The sequence below is a fragment of the Ambystoma mexicanum genome, chromosome 1p (genome assembly GCF_040938575.1).
Source record: "Ambystoma mexicanum isolate Mex_15411 chromosome 1p, UKY_AmexF1_1, whole genome shotgun sequence".
Classification (NCBI taxonomy): Eukaryota; Metazoa; Chordata; class Amphibia; order Caudata; family Ambystomatidae; genus Ambystoma; species Ambystoma mexicanum.
The window spans coordinates 237,825,756-237,852,359 of NC_090921.1; the positions used below are offsets into that span (position 1 = coordinate 237,825,756).

General features: G+C 51.4%; 8 non-coding genes across 8 annotated transcripts; all 8 read left to right on the forward strand.

Annotated features, from left to right (window-relative positions):
- The first annotated feature begins 1,148 nt into the window (after positions 1 to 1,148).
- TRNAD-GUC (transfer RNA aspartic acid (anticodon GUC)) lies at positions 1,149 to 1,220 on the forward strand. Its single transcript has one exon. It is a non-coding gene; the product is annotated as a tRNA-Asp (tRNA).
- Positions 1,221 to 2,616: 1,396 nt separating this feature from the next.
- On the forward strand, positions 2,617 to 2,688 carry TRNAD-GUC (transfer RNA aspartic acid (anticodon GUC)). Its single transcript has one exon. It is a non-coding gene; the product is annotated as a tRNA-Asp (tRNA).
- Positions 2,689 to 6,420: 3,732 nt separating this feature from the next.
- TRNAD-GUC (transfer RNA aspartic acid (anticodon GUC)) lies at positions 6,421 to 6,492 on the forward strand. Its single transcript has one exon. It is a non-coding gene; the product is annotated as a tRNA-Asp (tRNA).
- A 5,788-nt stretch (positions 6,493 to 12,280) lies between these two features.
- Positions 12,281 to 12,352, forward strand: TRNAD-GUC (transfer RNA aspartic acid (anticodon GUC)). Its single transcript has one exon. It is a non-coding gene; the product is annotated as a tRNA-Asp (tRNA).
- A 7,238-nt stretch (positions 12,353 to 19,590) lies between these two features.
- Positions 19,591 to 19,662, forward strand: TRNAD-GUC (transfer RNA aspartic acid (anticodon GUC)). Its single transcript has one exon. It is a non-coding gene; the product is annotated as a tRNA-Asp (tRNA).
- A 2,855-nt stretch (positions 19,663 to 22,517) lies between these two features.
- Positions 22,518 to 22,589, forward strand: TRNAD-GUC (transfer RNA aspartic acid (anticodon GUC)). The gene has a single exon. It is a non-coding gene; the product is annotated as a tRNA-Asp (tRNA).
- Positions 22,590 to 23,986: 1,397 nt separating this feature from the next.
- On the forward strand, positions 23,987 to 24,058 carry TRNAD-GUC (transfer RNA aspartic acid (anticodon GUC)). Its single transcript has one exon. It is a non-coding gene; the product is annotated as a tRNA-Asp (tRNA).
- A 1,397-nt stretch (positions 24,059 to 25,455) lies between these two features.
- Positions 25,456 to 25,527, forward strand: TRNAD-GUC (transfer RNA aspartic acid (anticodon GUC)). Its single transcript has one exon. It is a non-coding gene; the product is annotated as a tRNA-Asp (tRNA).
- Positions 25,528 to 26,604: the final 1,077 nt, after the last annotated feature.

A 26,604-nucleotide genomic window follows, 5' to 3' on the forward strand; every position in this document is an offset into this window, starting at 1 on the left:
TTCTGACCCTTTGTATCATGTTACATGACGAGTAATGATCACCTGTTAGCTTTATCCCTAATTATAACTCTCACTCTTTCCCTGCATCTAACCCTAGCTCTAATCCCATCATTAACCTCGGTCCGGGCACACGCGTGAACCCCTACTCTCATCTCAGCCTCTCCTGGTGATACATCACACCTGGGATCGTTTGCTCCCTGTGGGCTGTGGGAAATTTGCTACCAGCACGCCCTGGAAGTGGGGCTCATTCCGCTGCAACGGGAGGTCTTCCCAGGACGCGTCACAGCTCAACGCAAGAGCTCCTGGGTTTCGAAGGCTCTTGCAGCAAGCCTTCACAAAGCAGCAGGGAGCGCCGTTCCAGATGGGAAACTTGAGACTGGATGTCCAGAAAAGCAAGACGTCAGAAGCGAAACCTTTTTCCTGCAGGGTGTGGCATACCATCCGCTTGCTCATTGCGACAGAGGTGGCACTAATGAAGGAAGAGGTCAACGTTACGTTCTTCTTTAAAATGCAAGGCCAGGAAAAGTGGCAGCGGTGGGATTTGAACCCACGCCTCCGAAGAGACTGGAGCCTTAATCCAGCGCCTTAGACCGCTCGGCCACGCTACCTCCCTGCTAGTCGCCGAAAGCGGAACTTGACCCGTTGCCCGGCCCGCTTTAGTGCTTTGCCTTTTCTCCTTGGAAAGTCTGGAGACAGGCAGTGGAAGGGCAGGCAAACTGTCAGGTGCGCAGAGGAGGGGAGACCATGAGGCAAGGTGGGAGATGGGGGCAAGAAGTGAGAAAAAAACTAATCGCAAGCTAGGGCAGGATTCGGAAAGTGAAGCCGAAAAGGGGCTTAGCATGCAGCCCAGGGGTTTCTTTGACTGTCCTAAGCCCACAGGGACTTTGCCGTCCTCAGCTCATGAGACTTGAGATGGGTAGCTTGATTTGCTGAGGAAATGCGGGATGACAGATTCAACTCTGGAGTCAAACATAGCCCGGAACTATCGCCTTAAACTGAGTTTTAAGCCTGGTGCCGATAAAAAGAAAGAAATTAGCCTTAGATCGGGCAAGCCGTTTGACGGGGGAAAATGAGACCCCCTAGGCCAGCTAGGTGGTCGCTGGATGCTGTGCAGACATCAGCAGCTGTTCATTTCATGCCCTCACGTCTCCTCGTTAGTATAGTGGTCAGTATCCCCGCCTGTCACGCGGGAGACCGGGGTTCAATTCCCCGACGGGGAGGTTAAACCTTTTCTGGATTTTTTTTAGTTCTTGACAAATATTCTTGAAGATTAGGCTGAGTCAAGTAGGGAATGGGTGCCAAGAACTGACTCTTTAAGAAAAAAGCACCGGCAACGCTAGTCATCGTACAATATTTGTGCACAATTGCTTACATTAGGCGGCCGGTCCACTTTATTGAGTCCCCCTCAGCACCATTTAGTGCTCCTGTTGTCTGCGAAGTCCAAATTGTAACCCTGAATCAGTTCCTCTTCTGACCCTTTGTATCATGTTACATGACGAGTAATGATCACCTGTTAGCTTTATCCCTAATTATAACTCTCACTCTTTCCCTGCATCTAACCCTAGCTCTAATCCCATCATTAACCTCGGTCCGGGCACACGCGTGAACCCTTACTCTCATCTCAGCCTCTCCTGGTGATACATCACACCTGGGATCGTTTGCTCCCTGTGGGCTGTGGGAAATTTGCTACCAGCACGCCCTGGAAGTGGGGCTCATTCCGCTGCAACGGGAGGTCTTCCCAGGACGCGTCACAGCTCAACGCAAGAGCTCCTGGGTTTCGAAGGCTCTTGCAGCAAGCCTTCACAAAGCAGCAGGGAGCGCCGTTCCAGATGGGAAACTTGAGACTGGATGTCCAGAAAAGCAAGACGTCAGAAGCGAAACCTTTTTCCTGCAGGGTGTGGCATACCATCCGCTTGCTCATTGCGACAGAGGTGGCACTAATGAAGGAAGAGGTCAACGTTACGTTCTTCTTTAAAATGCAAGGCCAGGAAAAGTGGCAGCGGTGGGATTTGAACCCACGCCTCCGAAGAGACTGGAGCCTTAATCCAGCGCCTTAGACCGCTCGGCCACGCTACCTCCCTGCTAGTCGCCGAAAGCGGAACTTGACCCGTTGCCCGGCCCGCTTTAGTGCTTTGCCTTTTCTCCTTGGAAAGTCTGGAGACAGGCAGTGGAAGGGCAGGCAAACTGTCAGGTGCGCAGAGGAGGGGAGACCATGAGGCAAGGTGGGAGATGGGGGCAAGAAGTGAGAAAAAAACTAATCGCAAGCTAGGGCAGGATTCGGAAAGTGAAGCCGAAAAGGGGCTTAGCATGCAGCCCAGGGGTTTCTTTGACTGTCCTAAGCCCACAGGGACTTTGCCGTCCTCAGCTCATGAGACTTGAGATGGGTAGCTTGATTTGCTGAGGAAATGCGGGATGACAGATTCAACTCTGGAGTCAAACATAGCCCGGAACTATCGCCTTAAACTGAGTTTTAAGCCTGGTGCCGATAAAAAGAAAGAAATTAGCCTTAGATCGGGCAAGCCGTTTGACGGGGGAAAATGAGACCCCCTAGGCCAGCTAGGTGGTCGCTGGATGCTGTGCAGACATCAGCAGCTGTTCATTTCATGCCCTCACGTCTCCTCGTTAGTATAGTGGTCAGTATCCCCGCCTGTCACGCGGGAGACCGGGGTTCAATTCCCCGACGGGGAGGTTAAACCTTTTCTGGATTTTTTTTAGTTCTTGACAAATATTCTTGAAGATTAGGCTGAGTCAAGTAGGGAATGGGTGCCAAGAACTGACTCTTTAAGAAAAAAGCACCGGCAACGCTAGTCATCGTACAATATTTGTGCACAATTGCTTACATTAGGCGGCCGGTCCACTTTATTGAGTCCCCCTCAGCACCATTTAGTGCTCCTGTTGTCTGCGAAGTCCAAATTGTAACCCTGAATCAGTTCCTCTTCTGACCCTTTGTATCATGTTACATGACGAGTAATGATCACCTGTTAGCTTTATCCCTAATTATAACTCTCACTCTTTCCCTGCATCTAACCCTAGCTCTAATCCCATCATTAACCTCGGTCCGGGCACACGCGTGAACCCTTACTCTCATCTCAGCCTCTCCTGGTGATACATCACACCTGGGATCGTTTGCTCCCTGTGGGCTGTGGGAAATTTGCTACCAGCACGCCCTGGAAGTGGGGCTCATTCCGCTGCAACGGGAGGTCTTCCCAGGACGCGTCACAGCTCAACGCAAGAGCTCCTGGGTTTCGAAGGCTCTTGCAGCAAGCCTTCACAAAGCAGCAGGGAGCGCCGTTCCAGATGGGAAACTTGAGACTGGATGTCCAGAAAAGCAAGACGTCAGAAGCGAAACCTTTTTCCTGCAGGGTGTGGCATACCATCCGCTTGCTCATTGCGACAGAGGTGGCACTAATGAAGGAAGAGGTCAACGTTACGTTCTTCTTTAAAATGCAAGGCCAGGAAAAGTGGCAGCGGTGGGATTTGAACCCACGCCTCCGAAGAGACTGGAGCCTTAATCCAGCGCCTTAGACCGCTCGGCCACGCTACCTCCCTGCTAGTCACCGAAAGCGGAACTTGACCCGTTGCCCGGCCCGCTTTAGTGCTTTGCCTTTTCTCCTTGGAAAGTCTGGAGACAGGCAGTGGAAGGGCAGGCAAACTGTCAGGTGCGCAGAGGAGGGGAGACCATGAGGCAAGGTGGGAGATGGGGGCAAGAAGTAAGAAAAAAACTAATCGCAAGCTAGGGCAGGATTCGGAAAGTGAAGCCGAAAAGGGGCTTAGCATGCAGCCCAGGGGTTTCTTTGACTGTCCTAAGCCCACAGGGACTTTGCCGTCCTCAGCTCATGAGACTTGAGATGGGTAGCTTGATTTGCTGAGGAAATGCGGGATGACAGATTCAACTCTGGAGTCAAACATAGCCCGGAACTATCGCCTTAAACTGAGTTTTAAGCCTGGTGCCGATAAAAAGAAAGAAATTAGCCTTAGATCGGGCAAGCCGTTTGACGGGGGAAAATGAGACCCCCTAGGCCAGCTAGGTGGTCGCTGGATGCTGTGCAGACATCAGCAGCTGTTCATTTCATGCCCTCACGTCTCCTCGTTAGTATAGTGGTCAGTATAGACCGGGGTTCAATTCCCCGACGGGGAGGTTAAACCTTTTCTGGATTTTTTTTAGTTCTTGACAAATATTCTTGAAGATTAGGCTGAGTCAAGTAGGGAATGGGTGCCAAGAACTGACTCTTTAAGAAAAAAGCACCGGCAACGCTAGTCATCGTACAATATTTGTGCACAATTGCTTACACTAATGAAGGAAGAGGTCAACGTTACGTTCTTCTTTAGAATGCAAGGCCAGGAAAAGTGGCAGCGGTGGGATTTGAACCCACGCCTCCGAAGAGACTGGAGCCTTAATCCAGCGCCTTAGACCGCTCGGCCACGCTACCTCCCTGCTAGTCACCGAAAGCGGAACTTGACCCGTTGCCCGGCCCGCTTTAGTGCTTTGCCTTTTCTCCTTGGAAAGTCTGGAGACAGGCAGTGGAAGGGCAGGCAAACTGTCAGGTGCGCAGAGGAGGGGAGACCATGAGGCAAGGTGGGAGATGGGGGCAAGAAGTAAGAAAAAAACTAATCGCAAGCTAGGGCAGGATTCGGAAAGTGAAGCCGAAAAGGGGCTTAGCATGCAGCCCAGGGGTTTCTTTGACTGTCCTAAGCCCACAGGGACTTTGCCGTCCTCAGCTCATGAGACTTGAGATGGGTAGCTTGATTTGCTGAGGAAATGCGGGATGACAGATTCAACTCTGGAGTCAAACATAGCCCGGAACTATCGCCTTAAACTGAGTTTTAAGCCTGGTGCCGATAAAAAGAAAGAAATTAGCCTTAGATCGGGCAAGCCGTTTGACGGGGGAAAATGAGACCCCCTAGGCCAGCTAGGTGGTCGCTGGATGCTGTGCAGACATCAGCAGCTGTTCATTTCATGCCCTCACGTCTCCTCGTTAGTATAGTGGTCAGTATAGACCGGGGTTCAATTCCCCGACGGGGAGGTTAAACCTTTTCTGGATTTTTTTTAGTTCTTGACAAATATTCTTGAAGATTAGGCTGAGTCAAGTAGGGAATGGGTGCCAAGAACTGACTCTTTAAGAAAAAAGCACCGGCAACGCTAGTCATCGTACAATATTTGTGCACAATTGCTTACATTAGGCGGCCGGTCCACTTTATTGAGTCCCCCTCAGCACCATTTAGTGCTCCTGTTGTCTGCGAAGTCCAAATTGTAACCCTGAATCAGTTCCTCTTCTGACCCTTTGTATCATGTTACATGACGAGTAATGATCACCTGTTAGCTTTATCCCTAATTATAACTCTCACTCTTTCCCTGCATCTAACCCTAGCTCTAATCCCATCATTAACCTCGGTCCGGGCACACGCGTGAACCCTTACTCTCATCTCAGCCTCTCCTGGTGATACATCACACCTGGGATCGTTTGCTCCCTGTGGGCTGTGGGAAATTTGCTACCAGCACGCCCTGGAAGTGGGGCTCATTCCGCTGCAACGGGAGGTCTTCCCAGGACGCGTCACAGCTCAACGCAAGAGCTCCTGGGTTTCGAAGGCTCTTGCAGCAAGCCTTCACAAAGCAGCAGGGAGCGCCGTTCCAGATGGGAAACTTGAGACTGGATGTCCAGAAAAGCAAGACGTCAGAAGCGAAACCTTTTTCCTGCAGGGTGTGGCATACCATCCGCTTGCTCATTGCGACAGAGGTGGCACTAATGAAGGAAGAGGTCAACGTTACGTTCTTCTTTAAAATGCAAGGCCAGGAAAAGTGGCAGCGGTGGGATTTGAACCCACGCCTCCGAAGAGACTGGAGCCTTAATCCAGCGCCTTAGACCGCTCGGCCACGCTACCTCCCTGCTAGTCGCCGAAAGCGGAACTTGACCCGTTGCCCGGCCCGCTTTAGTGCTTTGCCTTTTCTCCTTGGAAAGTCTGGAGACAGGCAGTGGAAGGGCAGGCAAACTGTCAGGTGCGCAGAGGAGGGGAGACCATGAGGCAAGGTGGGAGATGGGGGCAAGAAGTGAGAAAAAAACTAATCGCAAGCTAGGGCAGGATTCGGAAAGTGAAGCCGAAAAGGGGCTTAGCATGCAGCCCAGGGGTTTCTTTGACTGTCCTAAGCCCACAGGGACTTTGCCGTCCTCAGCTCATGAGACTTGAGATGGGTAGCTTGATTTGCTGAGGAAATGCGGGATGACAGATTCAACTCTGGAGTCAAACATAGCCCGGAACTATCGCCTTAAACTGAGTTTTAAGCCTGGTGCCGATAAAAAGAAAGAAATTAGCCTTAGATCGGGCAAGCCGTTTGACGGGGGAAAATGAGACCCCCTAGGCCAGCTAGGTGGTCGCTGGATGCTGTGCAGACATCAGCAGCTGTTCATTTCATGCCCTCACGTCTCCTCGTTAGTATAGTGGTCAGTATCCCCGCCTGTCACGCGGGAGACCGGGGTTCAATTCCCCGACGGGGAGGTTAAACCTTTTCTGGATTTTTTTTAGTTCTTGACAAATATTCTTGAAGATTAGGCTGAGTCAAGTAGGGAATGGGTGCCAAGAACTGACTCTTTAAGAAAAAAGCACCGGCAACGCTAGTCATCGTACAATATTTGTGCACAATTGCTTACATTAGGCGGCCGGTCCACTTTATTGAGTCCCCCTCAGCACCATTTAGTGCTCCTGTTGTCTGCGAAGTCCAAATTGTAACCCTGAATCAGTTCCTCTTCTGACCCTTTGTATCATGTTACATGACGAGTAATGATCACCTGTTAGCTTTATCCCTAATTATAACTCTCACTCTTTCCCTGCATCTAACCCTAGCTCTAATCCCATCATTAACCTCGGTCCGGGCACACGCGTGAACCCTTACTCTCATCTCAGCCTCTCCTGGTGATACATCACACCTGGGATCGTTTGCTCCCTGTGGGCTGTGGGAAATTTGCTACCAGCACGCCCTGGAAGTGGGGCTCATTCCGCTGCAACGGGAGGTCTTCCCAGGACGCGTCACAGCTCAACGCAAGAGCTCCTGGGTTTCGAAGGCTCTTGCAGCAAGCCTTCACAAAGCAGCAGGGAGCGCCGTTCCAGATGGGAAACTTGAGACTGGATGTCCAGAAAAGCAAGACGTCAGAAGCGAAACCTTTTTCCTGCAGGGTGTGGCATACCATCCGCTTGCTCATTGCGACAGAGGTGGCACTAATGAAGGAAGAGGTCAACGTTACGTTCTTCTTTAAAATGCAAGGCCAGGAAAAGTGGCAGCGGTGGGATTTGAACCCACGCCTCCGAAGAGACTGGAGCCTTAATCCAGCGCCTTAGACCGCTCGGCCACGCTACCTCCCTGCTAGTCGCAGAAAGCGGAACTTGACCCGTTGCCCGGCCCGCTTTAGTGCTTTGCCTTTTCTCCTTGGAAAGTCTGGAGACAGGCAGTGGAAGGGCAGGCAAACTGTCAGGTGCGCAGAGGAGGGGAGACCATGAGGCAAGGTGGGAGATGGGGGCAAGAAGTGAGAAAAAAACTAATCGCAAGCTAGGGCAGGATTCGGAAAGTGAAGCCGAAAAGGGGCTTAGCATGCAGCCCAGGGGTTTCTTTGACTGTCCTAAGCCCACAGGGACTTTGCCGTCCTCAGCTCATGAGACTTGAGATGGGTAGCTTGATTTGCTGAGGAAATGCGGGATGACAGATTCAACTCTGGAGTCAAACATAGCCCGGAACTATCGCCTTAAACTGAGTTTTAAGCCTGGTGCCGATAAAAAGAAAGAAATTAGCCTTAGATCGGGCAAGCCGTTTGACGGGGGAAAATGAGACCCCCCTAGGCCAGCTAGGTGGTCGCTGGATGCTGTGCAGACATCAGCAGCTGTTCATTTCATGCCCTCACGTCTCCTCGTTAGTATAGTGGTCAGTATCCCCGCCTGGGAGACCGGGGTTCAATTCCCCGACGGGGAGGTTAAACCGTTTCTGGATTTTTTTTAGTTCTTGACAAATATTCTTGAAGATTAGGCTGAGTCAAGTAGGGAATGGGTGCCAAGAACTGACTCTTTAAGAAAAAAGCACCGGCAACGCTAGTCATCGTACAATATTTGTGCACAATTGCTTACATTAGGCGGCCGGTCCACTTTATTGAGTCCCCCTCAGCACCATTTAGTGCTCCTGTTGTCTGCGAAGTCCAAATTGTAACCCTGAATCAGTTCCTCTTCTGACCCTTTGTATCATGTTACATGACGAGTAATGATCACCTGTTAGCTTTATCCCTAATTATAACTCTCACTCTTTCCCTGCATCTAACCCTAGCTCTAATCCCATCATTAACCTCGGTCCGGGCACACGCGTGAACCCCTACTCTCATCTCAGCCTCTCCTGGTGATACATCACACCTGGGATCGTTTGCTCCCTGTGGGCTGTGGGAAATTTGCTACCAGCACGCCCTGGAAGTGGGGCTCATTCCGCTGCAACGGGAGGTCTTCCCAGGACGCGTCACAGCTCAACGCAAGAGCTCCTGGGTTTCGAAGGCTCTTGCAGCAAGCCTTCACAAAGCAGCAGGGAGCGCCGTTCCAGATGGGAAACTTGAGACTGGATGTCCAGAAAAGCAAGACGTCAGAAGCGAAACCTTTTTCCTGCAGGGTGTGGCATACCATCCGCTTGCTCATTGCGACAGAGGTGGCACTAATGAAGGAAGAGGTCAACGTTACGTTCTTCTTTAAAATGCAAGGCCAGGAAAAGTGGCAGCGGTGGGATTTGAACCCACGCCTCCGAAGAGACTGGAGCCTTAATCCAGCGCCTTAGACCGCTCGGCCACGCTACCTCCCTGCTAGTCGCCGAAAGCGGAACTTGACCCGTTGCCCGGCCCGCTTTAGTGCTTTGCCTTTTCTCCTTGGAAAGTCTGGAGACAGGCAGTGGAAGGGCAGGCAAACTGTCAGGTGCGCAGAGGAGGGGAGACCATGAGGCAAGGTGGGAGATGGGGGCAAGAAGTGAGAAAAAAACTAATCGCAAGCTAGGGCAGGATTCGGAAAGTGAAGCCGAAAAGGGGCTTAGCATGCAGCCCAGGGGTTTCTTTGACTGTCCTAAGCCCACAGGGACTTTGCCGTCCTCAGCTCATGAGACTTGAGATGGGTAGCTTGATTTGCTGAGGAAATGCGGGATGACAGATTCAACTCTGGAGTCAAACATAGCCCGGAACTATCGCCTTAAACTGAGTTTTAAGCCTGGTGCCGATAAAAAGAAAGAAATTAGCCTTAGATCGGGCAAGCCGTTTGACGGGGGAAAATGAGACCCCCTAGGCCAGCTAGGTGGTCGCTGGATGCTGTGCAGACATCAGCAGCTGTTCATTTCATGCCCTCACGTCTCCTCGTTAGTATAGTGGTCAGTATCCCAGCCTGTCACGCGGGAGACCGGGGTTCAATTCCCCGACGGGGAGGTTAAACCTTTTCTGGATTTTTTTTAGTTCTTGACAAATATTCTTGAAGATTAGGCTGAGTCAAGTAGGGAATGGGTGCCAAGAACTGACTCTTTAAGAAAAAAGCACCGGCAACGCTAGTCATCGTACAATATTTGTGCACAATTGCTTACATTAGGCGGCCGGTCCACTTTATTGAGTCCCCCTCAGCACCATTTAGTGCTCCTGTTGTCTGCGAAGTCCAAATTGTAACCCTGAATCAGTTCCTCTTCTGACCCTTTGTATCATGTTACATGACGAGTAATGATCACCTGTTAGCTTTATCCCTAATTATAACTCTCACTCTTTCCCTGCATCTAACCCTAGCTCTAATCCCATCATTAACCTCGGTCCGGGCACACGCGTGAACCCTTACTCTCATCTCAGCCTCTCCTGGTGATACATCACACCTGGGATCGTTTGCTCCCTGTGGGCTGTGGGAAATTTGCTACCAGCACGCCCTGGAAGTGGGGCTCATTCCGCTGCAACGGGAGGTCTTCCCAGGACGCGTCACAGCTCAACGCAAGAGCTCCTGGGTTTCGAAGGCTCTTGCAGCAAGCCTTCACAAAGCAGCAGGGAGCGCCGTTCCAGATGGGAAACTTGAGACTGGATGTCCAGAAAAGCAAGACGTCAGAAGCGAAACCTTTTTCCTGCAGGGTGTGGCATACCATCCGCTTGCTCATTGCGACAGAGGTGGCACTAATGAAGGAAGAGGTCAACGTTACGTTCTTCTTTAAAATGCAAGGCCAGGAAAAGTGGCAGCGGTGGGATTTGAACCCACGCCTCCGAAGAGACTGGAGCCTTAATCCAGCGCCTTAGACCGCTCGGCCACGCTACCTCCCTGCTAGTCGCCGAAAGCGGAACTTGACCCGTTGCCCGGCCCGCTTTAGTGCTTTGCCTTTTCTCCTTGGAAAGTCTGGAGACAGGCAGTGGAAGGGCAGGCAAACTGTCAGGTGCGCAGAGGAGGGGAGACCATGAGGCAAGGTGGGAGATGGGGGCAAGAAGTGAGAAAAAAACTAATCGCAAGCTAGGGCAGGATTCGGAAAGTGAAGCCGAAAAGGGGCTTAGCATGCAGCCCAGGGGTTTCTTTGACTGTCCTAAGCCCACAGGGACTTTGCCGTCCTCAGCTCATGAGACTTGAGATGGGTAGCTTGATTTGCTGAGGAAATGCGGGATGACAGATTCAACTCTGGAGTCAAACATAGCCCGGAACTATCGCCTTAAACTGAGTTTTAAGCCTGGTGCCGATAAAAAGAAAGAAATTAGCCTTAGATCGGGCAAGCCGTTTGACGGGGGAAAATGAGACCCCCTAGGCCAGCTAGGTGGTCGCTGGATGCTGTGCAGACATCAGCAGCTGTTCATTTCATGCCCTCACGTCTCCTCGTTAGTATAGTGGTCAGTATCCCCGCCTGTCACGCGGGAGTTCAATTCCCCGACGGGGAGGTTAAACCTTTTCTGGATTTTTTTTAGTTCTTGACAAATATTCTTGAAGATTAGGCTGAGTCAAGTAGGGAATGGGTGCCAAGAACTGACTCTTTAAGAAAAAAGCACCGGCAACGCTAGTCATCGTACAATATTTGTGCACAATTGCTTACATTAGGCGGCCGGTCCACTTTATTGAGTCCCCCTCAGCACCATTTAGTGCTCCTGTTGTCTGCGAAGTCCAAATTGTAACCCTGAATCAGTTCCTCTTCTGACCCTTTGTATCATGTTACATGACGAGTAATGATCACCTGTTAGCTTTATCCCTAATTATAACTCTCACTCTTTCCCTGCATCTAACCCTAGCTCTAATCCCATCATTAACCTCGGTCCGGGCACACGCGTGAACCCTTACTCTCATCTCAGCCTCTCCTGGTGATACATCACACCTGGGATCGTTTGCTCCCTGTGGGCTGTGGGAAATTTGCTACCAGCACGCCCTGGAAGTGGGGCTCATTCCGCTGCAACGGGAGGTCTTCCCAGGACGCGTCACAGCTCAACGCAAGAGCTCCTGGGTTTCGAAGGCTCTTGCAGCAAGCCTTCACAAAGCAGCAGGGAGCGCCGTTCCAGATGGGAAACTTGAGACTGGATGTCCAGAAAAGCAAGACGTCAGAAGCGAAACCTTTTTCCTGCAGGGTGTGGCATACCATCCGCTTGCTCATTGCGACAGAGGTGGCACTAATGAAGGAAGAGGTCAACGTTACGTTCTTCTTTAAAATGCAAGGCCAGGAAAAGTGGCAGCGGTGGGATTTGAACCCACGCCTCCGAAGAGACTGGAGCCTTAATCCAGCGCCTTAGACCGCTCGGCCACGCTACCTCCCTGCTAGTCGCAGAAAGCGGAACTTGACCCGTTGCCCGGCCCGCTTTAGTGCTTTGCCTTTTCTCCTTGGAAAGTCTGGAGACAGGCAGTGGAAGGGCAGGCAAACTGTCAGGTGCGCAGAGGAGGGGAGACCATGAGGCAAGGTGGGAGATGGGGGCAAGAAGTGAGAAAAAAACTAATCGCAAGCTAGGGCAGGATTCGGAAAGTGAAGCCGAAAAGGGGCTTAGCATGCAGCCCAGGGGTTTCTTTGACTGTCCTAAGCCCACAGGGACTTTGCCGTCCTCAGCTCATGAGACTTGAGATGGGTAGCTTGATTTGCTGAGGAAATGCGGGATGACAGATTCAACTCTGGAGTCAAACATAGCCCGGAACTATCGCCTTAAACTGAGTTTTAAGCCTGGTGCCGATAAAAAGAAAGAAATTAGCCTTAGATCGGGCAAGCCGTTTGACGGGGGAAAATGAGACCCCCCTAGGCCAGCTAGGTGGTCGCTGGATGCTGTGCAGACATCAGCAGCTGTTCATTTCATGCCCTCACGTCTCCTCGTTAGTATAGTGGTCAGTATCCCCGCCTGTCACGCGGGAGACCGGGGTTCAATTCCCCGACGGGGAGGTTAAACCGTTTCTGGATTTTTTTTAGTTCTTGACAAATATTCTTGAAGATTAGGCTGAGTCAAGTAGGGAATGGGTGCCAAGAACTGACTCTTTAAGAAAAAAGCACCGGCAACGCTAGTCATCGTACAATATTTGTGCACAATTGCTTACATTAGGCGGCCGGTCCACTTTATTGAGTCCCCCTCAGCACCATTTAGTGCTCCTGTTGTCTGTGAAGTCCAAATTGTAACCCTGAATCAGTTCCTCTTCTGACCCTTTGTATCATGTTACATGACGAGTAATGATCACCTGTTAGCTTTATCCCTAATTATAACTCTCACTCTTTCCCTGCATCTAACCCTAGCTCTAATCCCATCATTAACCTCGGTCCGGGCACACGCGTGAACCCCTACTCTCATCTCAGCCTCTCCTGGTGATACATCACACCTGGGATCGTTTGCTCCCTGTGGGCTGTGGGAAATTTGCTACCAGCACGCCCTGGAAGTGGGGCTCATTCCGCTGCAACGGGAGGTCTTCCCAGGACGCGTCACAGCTCAACGCAAGAGCTCCTGGGTTTCGAAGGCTCTTGCAGCAAGCCTTCACAAAGCAGCAGGGAGCGCCGTTCCAGATGGGAAACTTGAGACTGGATGTCCAGAAAAGCAAGACGTCAGAAGCGAAACCTTTTTCCTGCAGGGTGTGGCATACCATCCGCTTGCTCATTGCGACAGAGGTGGCACTAATGAAGGAAGAGGTCAACGTTACGTTCTTCTTTAAAATGCAAGGCCAGGAAAAGTGGCAGCGGTGGGATTTGAACCCACGCCTCCGAAGAGACTGGAGCCTTAATCCAGCGCCTTAGACCGCTCGGCCACGCTACCTCCCTGCTAGTCGCCGAAAGCGGAACTTGACCCGTTGCCCGGCCCGCTTTAGTGCTTTGCCTTTTCTCCTTGGAAAGTCTGGAGACAGGCAGTGGAAGGGCAGGCAAACTGTCAGGTGCGCAGAGGAGGGGAGACCATGAGGCAAGGTGGGAGATGGGGGCAAGAAGTGAGAAAAAAACTAATCGCAAGCTAGGGCAGGATTCGGAAAGTGAAGCCGAAAAGGGGCTTAGCATGCAGCCCAGGGGTTTCTTTGACTGTCCTAAGCCCACAGGGACTTTGCCGTCCTCAGCTCATGAGACTTGAGATGGGTAGCTTGATTTGCTGAGGAAATGCGGGATGACAGATTCAACTCTGGAGTCAAACATAGCCCGGAACTATCGCCTTAAACTGAGTTTTAAGCCTGGTGCCGATAAAAAGAAAGAAATTAGCCTTAGATCGGGCAAGCCGTTTGACGGGGGAAAATGAGACCCCCCTAGGCCAGCTAGGTGGTCGCTGGATGCTGTGCAGACATCAGCAGCTGTTCATTTCATGCCCTCACGTCTCCTCGTTAGTATAGTGGTCAGTATCCCCGCCTGTCACGCGGGAGACCCCGACGGGGAGGTTAAACCGTTTCTGGATTTTTTTTAGTACTTGACAAATATTCTTGAAGATTAGGCTGAGTCAAGTAGGGAATGGGTGCCAAGAACTGACTCTTTAAGAAAAAAGCACCTGCAACGCTAGTCATCGTACAATATTTGTGCACAATTGCTTACATTAGGCGGCCGGTCCACTTTATTGAGTCCCCCTCAGCACCATTTAGTGCTCCTGTTGTCTGCGAAGTCCAAATTGTAACCCTGAATCAGTTCCTCTTCTGACCCTTTGTATCATGTTACATGACGAGTAATGATCACCTGTTAGCTTTATCCCTAATTATAACTCTCACTCTTTCCCTGCATCTAACCCTAGCTCTAATCCCATCATTAACCTCGGTCCGGGCACACGCGTGAACCCCTACTCTCATCTCAGCCTCTCCTGGTGATACATCACACCTGGGATCGTTTGCTCCCTGTGGGCTGTGGGAAATTTGCTACCAGCACGCCCTGGAAGTGGGGCTCATTCCGCTGCAACGGGAGGTCTTCCCAGGACGCGTCACAGCTCAACGCAAGAGCTCCTGGGTTTCGAAGGCTCTTGCAGCAAGCCTTCACAAAGCAGCAGGGAGCGCCGTTCCAGATGGGAAACTTGAGACTGAATGTCCAGAAAAGCAAGACGTCAGAAGCGAAACCTTTTTCCTGCAGGGTGTGGCATACCATCCGCTTGCTCATTGCGACAGAGGTGGCACTAATGAAGGAAGAGGTCAACGTTACGTTCTTCTTTAAAATGCAAGGCCAGGAAAAGTGGCAGCGGTGGGATTTGAACCCACGCCTCCGAAGAGACTGGAGCCTTAATCCAGCGCCTTAGACCGCTCGGCCACGCTATCTCCCTGCTAGTTGCCGAAAGCGGAACTTGAACCGTTGCCCGGCCCGCTTTAGTGCTTTGCCTTTTCTCCTTGGAAAGTCTGGAGACAGGCAGTGGAAGGGCAGGCAAACTGTCAGGTGCGCAGAGGAGGGGAGACCATGAGGCAAGGTGGGAGATGGGGGCAAGAAGTGAGAAAAAAACTAATCGCAAGCTAGGGCAGGATTCGGAAAGTGAAGCCAAAAAGGGGCTTAGCATGCAGCCCAGGGGTTTCTTTGACTGTCCTAAGCCCACAGGGACTTTGCCGTCCTCAGCTCATGAGACTTGAGATGGGTAGCTTGATTTGCTGAGGAAATGCGGGATGACAGATTCAACTCTGGAGTCAAACATAGCCCGGAACTATCGCCTTAAACTGAGTTTTAAGCCTGGTGCCGATAAAAAGAAAGAAATTAGCCTTAGATCGGGCAAGCCGTTTGACGGGGGAAAATGAGACCCCCTAGGCCAGCTAAGTGGTCGCTGGATGCTGTGCAGACATCAGCAGCTGTTCATTTCATGCCCTCACGTCTCCTCGTTAGTATAGTGGTCAGTATCCCCACCTGTCACGCGGGAGACCGGGGTTCAATTCCCCGACGGGGAGGTTAAACCTTTTCTGGATTTTTTTTAGTTCTTGACAAATATTCTTGAAGATTAGGCTGAGTCAAGTAGGGAATGGGTGCCAAGAACTGACTCTTTAAGAAAAAAGCACCGGCAACGCTAGTCATCGTACAATATTTGTGCACAATTGCTTACATTAGGCGGCCGGTCCACTTTATTGAGTCCCCCTCAGCACCATTTAGTGCTCCTGTTGTCTGCGAAGTCCAAATTGTAACCCTGAATCAGTTCCTCTTCTGACCCTTTGTATCATGTTACATGACGAGTAATGATCACCTGTTAGCTTTATCCCTAATTATAACTCTCACTCTTTCCCTGCATCTAACCCTAGCTCTAATCCCATCATTAACCTCGGTCCGGGCACACGCGTGAACCCCTACTCTCATCTCAGCCTCTCCTGGTGATACATCACACCTGGGATCGTTTGCTCCCTGTGGGCTGTGGGAAATTTGCTACCAGCACGCCCTGGAAGTGGGGCTCATTCCGCTGCAACGGGAGGTCTTCCCAGGACGCGTCACAGCTCAACGCAAGAGCTCCTGGGTTTCGAAGGCTCTTGCAGCAAGCCTTCACAAAGCAGCAGGGAGCGCCGTTCCAGATGGGAAACTTGAGACTGGATGTCCAGAAAAGCAAGACGTCAGAAGCGAAACCTTTTTCCTGCAGGGTGTGGCATACCATCCGCTTGCTCATTGCGACAGAGGTGGCACTAATGAAGGAAGAGGTCAACGTTACGTTCTTCTTTAAAATGCAAGGCCAGGAAAAGTGGCAGCGGTGGGATTTGAACCCACGCCTCCGAAGAGACTGGAGCCTTAATCCAGCGCCTTAGACCGCTCGGCCACGCTACCTCCCTGCTAGTCGCCGAAAGCGGAACTTGACCCGTTGCCCGGCCCGCTTTAGTGCTTTGCCTTTTCTCCTTGGAAAGTCTGGAGACAGGCAGTGGAAGGGCAGGCAAACTGTCAGGTGCGCAGAGGAGGGGAGACCATGAGGCAAGGTGGGAGATGGGGGCAAGAAGTGAGAAAAAAACTAATCGCAAGCTAGGGCAGGATTCGGAAAGTGAAGCCGAAAAGGGGCTTAGCATGCAGCCCAGGGGTTTCTTTGACTGTCCTAAGCCCACAGGGACTTTGCCGTCCTCAGCTCATGAGACTTGAGATGGGTAGCTTGATTTGCTGAGGAAATGCGGGATGACAGATTCAACTCTGGAGTCAAACATAGCCCGGAACTATCGCCTTAAACTGAGTTTTAAGCCTGGTGCCGATAAAAAGAAAGAAATTAGCCTTAGATCGGGCAAGCCGTTTGACGGGGGAAAATGAGACCCCCTAGGCCAGCTAGGTGGTCGCTGGATGCTGTGCAGACATCAGCAGCTGTTCATTTCATGCCCTCACGTCTCCTCGTTAGTATAGTGGTCAGTATCCCCGCCTGTCACCCGGGAGACCGGGGTTCAATTCCCCGACGGGGAGGTTAAACCTTTTCTGGATTTTTTTTAGTTCTTGACAAATATTCTTGAAGATTAGGCTGAGTCAAGTAGGGAATGGGTGCCAAGAACTGACTCTTTAAGAAAAAAGCACCGGCAACGCTAGTCATCGTACAATATTTGTGCACAATTGCTTACATTAGGCGGCCGGTCCACTTTATTGAGTCCCCCTCAGCACCATTTAGTGCTCCTGTTGTCTGCGAAGTCCAAATTGTAACCCTGAATCAGTTCCTCTTCTGACCCTTTGTATCATGTTACATGACGAGTAATGATCACCTGTTAGCTTTATCCCTAATTATAACTCTCACTCTTTCCCTGCATCTAACCCTAGCTCTAATCCCATCATTAACCTCGGTCCGGGCACACGCGTGAACCCTTACTCTCATCTCAGCCTCTCCTGGTGATACATCACACCTGGGATCGTTTGCTCCCTGTGGGCTGTGGGAAATTTGCTACCAGCACGCCCTGGAAGTGGGGCTCATTCCGCTGCAACGGGAGGTCTTCCCAGGACGCGTCACAGCTCAACGCAAGAGCTCCTGGGTTTCGAAGGCTCTTGCAGCAAGCCTTCACAAAGCAGCAGGGAGCGCCGTTCCAGATGGGAAACTTGAGACTGGATGTCCAGAAAAGCAAGACGTCAGAAGCGAAACCTTTTTCCTGCAGGGTGTGGCATACCATCCGCTTGCTCATTGCGACAGAGGTGGCACTAATGAAGGAAGAGGTCAACGTTACGTTCTTCTTTAAAATGCAAGGCCAGGAAAAGTGGCAGCGGTGGGATTTGAACCCACGCCTCCGAAGAGACTGGAGCCTTAATCCAGCGCCTTAGACCGCTCGGCCACGCTACCTCCCTGCTAGTCGCCGAAAGCGGAACTTGACCCGTTGCCCGGCCCGCTTTAGTGCTTTGCCTTTTCTCCTTGGAAAGTCTGGAGACAGGCAGTGGAAGGGCAGGCAAACTGTCAGGTGCGCAGAGGAGGGGAGACCATGAGGCAAGGTGGGAGATGGGGGCAAGAAGTGAGAAAAAAACTAATCGCAAGCTAGGGCAGGATTCGGAAAGTGAAGCCGAAAAGGGGCTTAGCATGCAGCCCAGGGGTTTCTTTGACTGTCCTAAGCCCACAGGGACTTTGCCGTCCTCAGCTCATGAGACTTGAGATGGGTAGCTTGATTTGCTGAGGAAATGCGGGATGACAGATTCAACTCTGGAGTCAAACATAGCCCGGAACTATCGCCTTAAACTGAGTTTTAAGCCTGGTGCCGATAAAAAGAAAGAAATTAGCCTTAGATCGGGCAAGCCGTTTGACGGGGGAAAATGAGACCCCCCTAGGCCAGCTAGGTGGTCGCTGGATGCTGTGCAGACATCAGCAGCTGTTCATTTCATGCCCTCACGTCTCCTCGTTAGTATAGTGGTCAGTATCCCCGCCTGTCAATTCCCCGACGGGGAGGTTAAACCTTTTCTGGATTTTTTTTAGTTCTTGACAAATATTCTTGAAGATTAGGCTGAGTCAAGTAGGGAATGGGTGCCAAGAACTGACTCTTTAAGAAAAAAGCACCGGCAACGCTAGTCATCGTACAATATTTGTGCACAATTGCTTACATTAGGCGGCCGGTCCACTTTATTGAGTCCCCCTCAGCACCATTTAGTGCTCCTGTTGTCTGCGAAGTCCAAATTGTAACCCTGAATCAGTTCCTCTTCTGACCCTTTGTATCATGTTACATGACGAGTAATGATCACCTGTTAGCTTTATCCCTAATTATAACTCTCACTCTTTCCCTGCATCTAACCCTAGCTCTAATCCCATCATTAACCTCGGTCCGGGCACACGCGTGAACCCCTACTCTCATCTCAGCCTCTCCTGGTGATACATCACACCTGGGATCGTTTGCTCCCTGTGGGCTGTGGGAAATTTGCTACCAGCACGCCCTGGAAGTGGGGCTCATTCCGCTGCAACGGGAGGTCTTCCCAGGACGCGTCACAGCTCAACGCAAGAGCTCCTGGGTTTCGAAGGCTCTTGCAGCAAGCCTTCACAAAGCAGCAGGGAGCGCCGTTCCAGATGGGAAACTTGAGACTGGATGTCCAGAAAAGCAAGACGTCAGAAGCGAAACCTTTTTCCTGCAGGGTGTGGCATACCATCCGCTTGCTCATTGCGACAGAGGTGGCACTAATGAAGGAAGAGGTCAACGTTACGTTCTTCTTTAAAATGCAAGGCCAGGAAAAGTGGCAGCGGTGGGATTTGAACCCACGCCTCCGAAGAGACTGGAGCCTTAATCCAGCGCCTTAGACCGCTCGGCCACGCTACCTCCCTGCTAGTCGCCGAAAGCGGAACTTGACCCGTTGCCCGGCCCGCTTTAGTGCTTTGCCTTTTCTCCTTGGAAAGTCTGGAGACAGGCAGTGGAAGGGCAGGCAAACTGTCAGGTGCGCAGAGGAGGGGAGACCATGAGGCAAGGTGGGAGATGGGGGCAAGAAGTAAGAAAAAAACTAATCGCAAGCTAGGGCAGGATTCGGAAAGTGAAGCCGAAAAGGGGCTTAGCATGCAGCCCAGGGGTTTCTTTGACTGTCCTAAGCCCACAGGGACTTTGCCGTCCTCAGCTCATGAGACTTGAGATGGGTAGCTTGATTTGCTGAGGAAATGCGGGATGACAGATTCAACTCTGGAGTCAAACATAGCCCGGAACTATCGCCTTAAACTGAGTTTTAAGCCTGGTGCCGATAAAAAGAAAGAAATTAGCCTTAGATCGGGCAAGCCGTTTGACGGGGGAAAATGAGACCCCCTAGGCCAGCTAGGTGGTCGCTGGATGCTGTGCAGACATCAGCAGCTGTTCATTTCATGCCCTCACGTCTCCTCGTTAGTATAGTGGTCAGTATCCCCGCCTGTCACGCGGGAGACCGGGGTTCAATTCCCCGACGGGGAGGTTAAACCTTTTCTGGATTTTTTTTAGTTCTTGACAAATATTCTTGAAGATTAGGCTGAGTCAAGTAGGGAATGGGTGCCAAGAACTGACTCTTTAAGAAAAAAGCACCGGCAACGCTAGTCATCGTACAATATTTGTGCACAATTGCTTACATTAGGCGGCCGGTCCACTTTATTGAGTCCCCCTCAGCACCATTTAGTGCTCCTGTTGTCTGCGAAGTCCAAATTGTAACCCTGAATCAGTTCCTCTTCTGACCCTTTGTATCATGTTACATGACGAGTAATGATCACCTGTTAGCTTTATCCCTAATTATAACTCTCACTCTTTCCCTGCATCTAACCCTAGCTCTAATCCCATCATTAACCTCGGTCCGGGCACACGCGTGAACCCTTACTCTCATCTCAGCCTCTCCTGGTGATACATCACACCTGGGATCGTTTGCTCCCTGTGGGCTGTGGGAAATTTGCTACCAGCACGCCCTGGAAGTGGGGCTCATTCCGCTGCAACGGGAGGTCTTCCCAGGACGCGTCACAGCTCAACGCAAGAGCTCCTGGGTTTCGAAGGCTCTTGCAGCAAGCCTTCACAAAGCAGCAGGGAGCGCCGTTCCAGATGGGAAACTTGAGACTGGATGTCCAGAAAAGCAAGACGTCAGAAGCGAAACCTTTTTCCTGCAGGGTGTGGCATACCATCCGCTTGCTCATTGCGACAGAGGTGGCACTAATGAAGGAAGAGGTCAACGTTACGTTCTTCTTTAAAATGCAAGGCCAGGAAAAGTGGCAGCGGTGGGATTTGAACCCACGCCTCCGAAGAGACTGGAGCCTTAATCCAGCGCCTTAGACCGCTCGGCCACGCTACCTCCCTGCTAGTCGCCGAAAGCGGAACTTGACCCGTTGCCCGGCCCGCTTTAGTGCTTTGCCTTTTCTCCTTGGAAAGTCTGGAGACAGGCAGTGGAAGGGCAGGCAAACTGTCAGGTGCGCAGAGGAGGGGAGACCATGAGGCAAGGTGGGAGATGGGGGCAAGAAGTGAGAAAAAAACGAATCGCAAGCTAGGGCAGGATTCGGAAAGTGAAGCCGAAAAGGGGCTTAGCATGCAGCCCAGGGGTTTCTTTGACTGTCCTAAGCCCACAGGGACTTTGCCGTCCTCAGCTCATGAGACTTGAGATGGGTAGCTTGATTTGCTGAGGAAATGCGGGATGACAGATTCAACTCTGGAGTCAAACATAGCCCGGAACTATCGCCTTAAACTGAGTTTTAAGCCTGGTGCCGATAAAAAGAAAGAAATTAGCCTTAGATCGGGCAAGCCGTTTGACGGGGGAAAATGAGACCCCCTAGGCCAGCTAGGTGGTCGCTGGATGCTGTGCAGACATCAGCAGCTGTTCATTTCATGCCCTCACGTCTCCTCGTTAGTATAGTGGTCAGTATCCCTGCGGGAGACCGGGGTTCAATTCCCCGACGGGGAGGTTAAACCTTTTCTGGATTTTTTTTAGTTCTTGACAAATATTCTTGAAGATTAGGCTGAGTCAAGTAGGGAATGGGTGCCAAGAACTGACTCTTTAAGAAAAAAGCACCGGCAACGCTAGTCATCGTACAATATTTGTGCACAATTGCTTACATTAGGCGGCCGGTCCACTTTATTGAGTCCCCCTCAGCACCATTTAGTGCTCCTGTTGTCTGCGAAGTCCAAATTGTAACCCTGAATCAGTTCCTCTTCTGACCCTTTGTATCATGTTACATGACGAGTAATGATCACCTGTTAGCTTTATCCCTAATTATAACTCTCACTCTTTCCCTGCATCTAACCCTAGCTCTAATCCCATCATTAACCTCGGTCCGGGCACACGCGTGAACCCCTACTCTCATCTCAGCCTCTCCTGGTGATACATCACACCTGGGATCGTTTGCTCCCTGTGGGCTGTGGGAAATTTGCTACCAGCACGCCCTGGAAGTGGGGCTCATTCCGCTGCAACGGGAGGTCTTCCCAGGACGCGTCACAGCTCAACGCAAGAGCTCCTGGGTTTCGAAGGCTCTTGCAGCAAGCCTTCACAAAGCAGCAGGGAGCGCCGTTCCAGATGGGAAACTTGAGACTGGATGTCCAGAAAAGCAAGACGTCAGAAGCGAAACCTTTTTCCTGCAGGGTGTGGCATACCATCCGCTTGCTCATTGCGACAGAGGTGGCACTAATGAAGGAAGAGGTCAACGTTACGTTCTTCTTTAAAATGCAAGGCCAGGAAAAGTGGCAGCGGTGGGATTTGAACCCACGCCTCCGAAGAGACTGGAGCCTTAATCCAGCGCCTTAGACCGCTCGGCCACGCTACCTCCCTGCTAGTCGCTGAAAGCGGAACTTGACCCGTTGCCCGGCCCGCTTTAGTGCTTTGCCTTTTCTCCTTGGAAAGTCTGGAGACAGGCAGTGGAAGGGCAGGCAAACTGTCAGGTGCGCAGAGGAGGGGAGACCATGAGGCAAGGTGGGAGATGGGGGCAAGAAGTGAGAAAAAAACTAATCGCAAGCTAGGGCAGGATTCGGAAAGTGAAGCCGAAAAGGGGCTTAGCATGCAGCCCAGGGGTTTCTTTGACTGTCCTAAGCCCACAGGGACTTTGCCGTCCTCAGCTCATGAGACTTGAGATGGGTAGCTTGATTTGCTGAGGAAATGCGGGATGACAGATTCAACTCTGGAGTCAAACATAGCCCGGAACTATCGCCTTAAACTGAGTTTTAAGCCTGGTGCCGATAAAAAGAAAGAAATTAGCCTTAGATCGGGCAAGCCGTTTGACGGGGGAAAATGAGACCCCCTAGGCCAGCTAGGTGGTCGCTGGATGCTGTGCAGACATCAGCAGCTGTTCATTTCATGCCCTCACGTCTCCTCGTTAGTATAGTGGTCAGTATCCCCGCCTGTCACGCGGGAGACCGGGGTTCAATTCCCCGACGGGGAGGTTAAACCTTTTCTGGATTTTTTTTAGTTCTTGACAAATATTCTTGAAGATTAGGCTGAGTCAAGTAGGGAATGGGTGCCAAGAACTGACTCTTTAAGAAAAAAGCACCGGCAACGCTAGTCATCGTACAATATTTGTGCACAATTGCTTACATTAGGCGGCCGGTCCACTTTATTGAGTCCCCCTCAGCACCATTTAGTGCTCCTGTTGTCTGCGAAGTCCAAATTGTAACCCTGAATCAGTTCCTCTTCTGACCCTTTGTATCATGTTACATGACGAGTAATGATCACCTGTTAGCTTTATCCCTAATTATAACTCTCACTCTTTCCCTGCATCTAACCCTAGCTCTAATCCCATCATTAACCTCGGTCCGGGCACACGCGTGAACCCTTACTCTCATCTCAGCCTCTCCTGGTGATACATCACACCTGGGATCGTTTGCTCCCTGTGGGCTGTGGGAAATTTGCTACCAGCACGCCCTGGAAGTGGGGCTCATTCCGCTGCAACGGGAGGTCTTCCCAGGACGCGTCACAGCTCAACGCAAGAGCTCCTGGGTTTCGAAGGCTCTTGCAGCAAGCCTTCACAAAGCAGCAGGGAGCGCCGTTCCAGATGGGAAACTTGAGACTGGATGTCCAGAAAAGCAAGACGTCAGAAGCGAAACCTTTTTCCTGCAGGGTGTGGCATACCATCCGCTTGCTCATTGCGACAGAGGTGGCACTAATGAAGGAAGAGGTCAACGTTACGTTCTTCTTTAAAATGCAAGGCCAGGAAAAGTGGCAGCGGTGGGATTTGAACCCACGCCTCCGAAGAGACTGGAGCCTTAATCCAGCGCCTTAGACCGCTCGGCCACGCTACCTCCCTGCTAGTCGCAGAAAGCGGAACTTGACCCGTTGCCCGGCCCGCTTTAGTGCTTTGCCTTTTCTCCTTGGAAAGTCTGGAGACAGGCAGTGGAAGGGCAGGCAAACTGTCAGGTGCGCAGAGGAGGGGAGACCATGAGGCAAGGTGGGAGATGGGGGCAAGAAGTGAGAAAAAAACTAATCGCAAGCTAGGGCAGGATTCGGAAAGTGAAGCCGAAAAGGGGCTTAGCATGCAGCCCAGGGGTTTCTTTGACTGTCCTAAGCCCACAGGGACTTTGCCGTCCTCAGCTCATGAGACTTGAGATGGGTAGCTTGATTTGCTGAGGAAATGCGGGATGACAGATTCAACTCTGGAGTCAAACATAGCCCGGAACTATCGCCTTAAACTGAGTTTTAAGCCTGGTGCCGATAAAAAGAAAGAAATTAGCCTTAGATCGGGCAAGCCGTTTGACGGGGGAAAATGAGACCCCCCTAGGCCAGCTAGGTGGTCGCTGGATGCTGTGCAGACATCAGCAGCTGTTCATTTCATGCCCTCACGTCTCCTCGTTAGTATAGTGGTCAGTATCCCCGCCTGTCACGCGGGAGACCGGGGTTCAATTCCCCGACGGGGAGGTTAAACCGTTTCTGGATTTTTTTTAGTTCTTGACAAATATTCTTGAAGATTAGGCTGAGTCAAGTAGGGAATGGGTGCCAAGAACTGACTCTTTAAGAAAAAAGCACCGGCAACGCTAGTCATCGTACAATATTTGTGCACAATTGCTTACATTAGGCGGCCGGTCCACTTTATTGAGTCCCCCTCAGCACCATTTAGTGCTCCTGTTGTCTGCGAAGTCCAAATTGTAACCCTGAATCAGTTCCTCTTCTGACCCTTTGTATCATGTTACATGACGAGTAATGATCACCTGTTAGCTTTATCCCTAATTATAACTCTCACTCTTTCCCTGCATCTAACCCTAGCTCTAATCCCATCATTAACCTCGGTCCGGGCACACGCGTGAACCCTTACTCTCATCTCAGCCTCTCCTGGTGATACATCACACCTGGGATCGTTTGCTCCCTGTGGGCTGTGGGAAATTTGCTACCAGCACGCCCTGGAAGTGGGGCTCATTCCGCTGCAACGGGAGGTCTTCCCAGGACGCGTCACAGCTCAACGCAAGAGCTCCTGGGTTTCGAAGGCTCTTGCAGCAAGCCTTCACAAAGCAGCAGGGAGCGCCGTTCCAGATGGGAAACTTGAGACTGGATGTCCAGAAAAGCAAGACGTCAGAAGCGAAACCTTTTTCCTGCAGGGTGTGGCATACCATCCGCTTGCTCATTGCGACAGAGGTGGCACTAATGAAGGAAGAGGTCAACGTTACGTTCTTCTTTAAAATGCAAGGCCAGGAAAAGTGGCAGCGGTGGGATTTGAACCCACGCCTCCGAAGAGACTGGAGCCTTAATCCAGCGCCTTAGACCGCTCGGCCACGCTACCTCCCTGCTAGTCGCAGAAAGCGGAACTTGACCCGTTGCCCGGCCCGCTTTAGTGCTTTGCCTTTTCTCCTTGGAAAGTCTGGAGACAGGCAGTGGAAGGGCAGGCAAACTGTCAGGTGCGCAGAGGAGGGGAGACCATGAGGCAAGGTGGGAGATGGGGGCAAGAAGTGAGAAAAAAACTAATCGCAAGCTAGGGCAGGATTCGGAAAGTGAAGCCGAAAAGGGGCTTAGCATGCAGCCCAGGGGTTTCTTTGACTGTCCTAAGCCCACAGGGACTTTGCCGTCCTCAGCTCATGAGACTTGAGATGGGTAGCTTGATTTGCTGAGGAAATGCGGGATGACAGATTCAACTCTGGAGTCAAACATAGCCCGGAACTATCGCCTTAAACTGAGTTTTAAGCCTGGTGCCGATAAAAAGAAAGAAATTAGCCTTAGATCGGGCAAGCCGTTTGACGGGGGAAAATGAGACCCCCCTAGGCCAGCTAGGTGGTCGCTGGATGCTGTGCAGACATCAGCAGCTGTTCATTTCATGCCCTCACGTCTCCTCGTTAGTATAGTGGTCAGTATCCCCGCCTGTCACGCGGGAGACCGGGGTTCAATTCCCCGACGGGGAGGTTAAACCGTTTCTGGATTTTTTTTAGTTCTTGACAAATATTCTTGAAGATTAGGCTGAGTCAAGTAGGGAATGGGTGCCAAGAACTGACTCTTTAAGAAAAAAGCACCGGCAACGCTAGTCATCGTACAATATTTGTGCACAATTGCTTACATTAGGCGGCCGGTCCACTTTATTGAGTCCCCCTCAGCACCATTTAGTGCTCCTGTTGTCTGCGAAGTCCAAATTGTAACCCTGAATCAGTTCCTCTTCTGACCCTTTGTATCATGTTACATGACGAGTAATGATCACCTGTTAGCTTTATCCCTAATTATAGCTCTCACTCTTTCCCTGCATCTAACCCTAGCTCTAATCCCATCATTAACCTCGGTCCGGGCACACGCGTGAACCCCTACTCTCATCTCAGCCTCTCCTGGTGATACATCACACCTGGGATCGTTTGCTCCCTGTGGGCTGTGGGAAATTTGCTACCAGCACGCCCTGGAAGTGGGGCTCATTCCGCTGCAACGGGAGGTCTTCCCAGGACGCGTCACAGCTCAACGCAAGAGCTCCTGGGTTTCGAAGGCTCTTGCAGCAAGCCTTCACAAAGCAGCAGGGAGCGCCGTTCCAGATGGGAAACTTGAGACTGGATGTCCAGAAAAGCAAGACGTCAGAAGCGAAACCTTTTTCCTGCAGGGTGTGGCATACCATCCGCTTGCTCATTGCGACAGAGGTGGCACTAATGAAGGAAGAGGTCAACGTTACGTTCTTCTTTAAAATGCAAGGCCAGGAAAAGTGGCAGCGGTGGGATTTGAACCCACGCCTCCGAAGAGACTGGAGCCTTAATCCAGCGCCTTAGACCGCTCGGCCACGCTACCTCCCTGCTAGTCGCCGAAAGCGGAACTTGACCCGTTGCCCGGCCCGCTTTAGTGCTTTGCCTTTTCTCCTTGGAAAGTCTGGAGACAGGCAGTGGAAGGGCAGGCAAACTGTCAGGTGCGCAGAGGAGGGGAGACCATGAGGCAAGGTGGGAGATGGGGGCAAGAAGTGAGAAAAAAACTAATCGCAAGCTAGGGCAGGATTCGGAAAGTGAAGCCGAAAA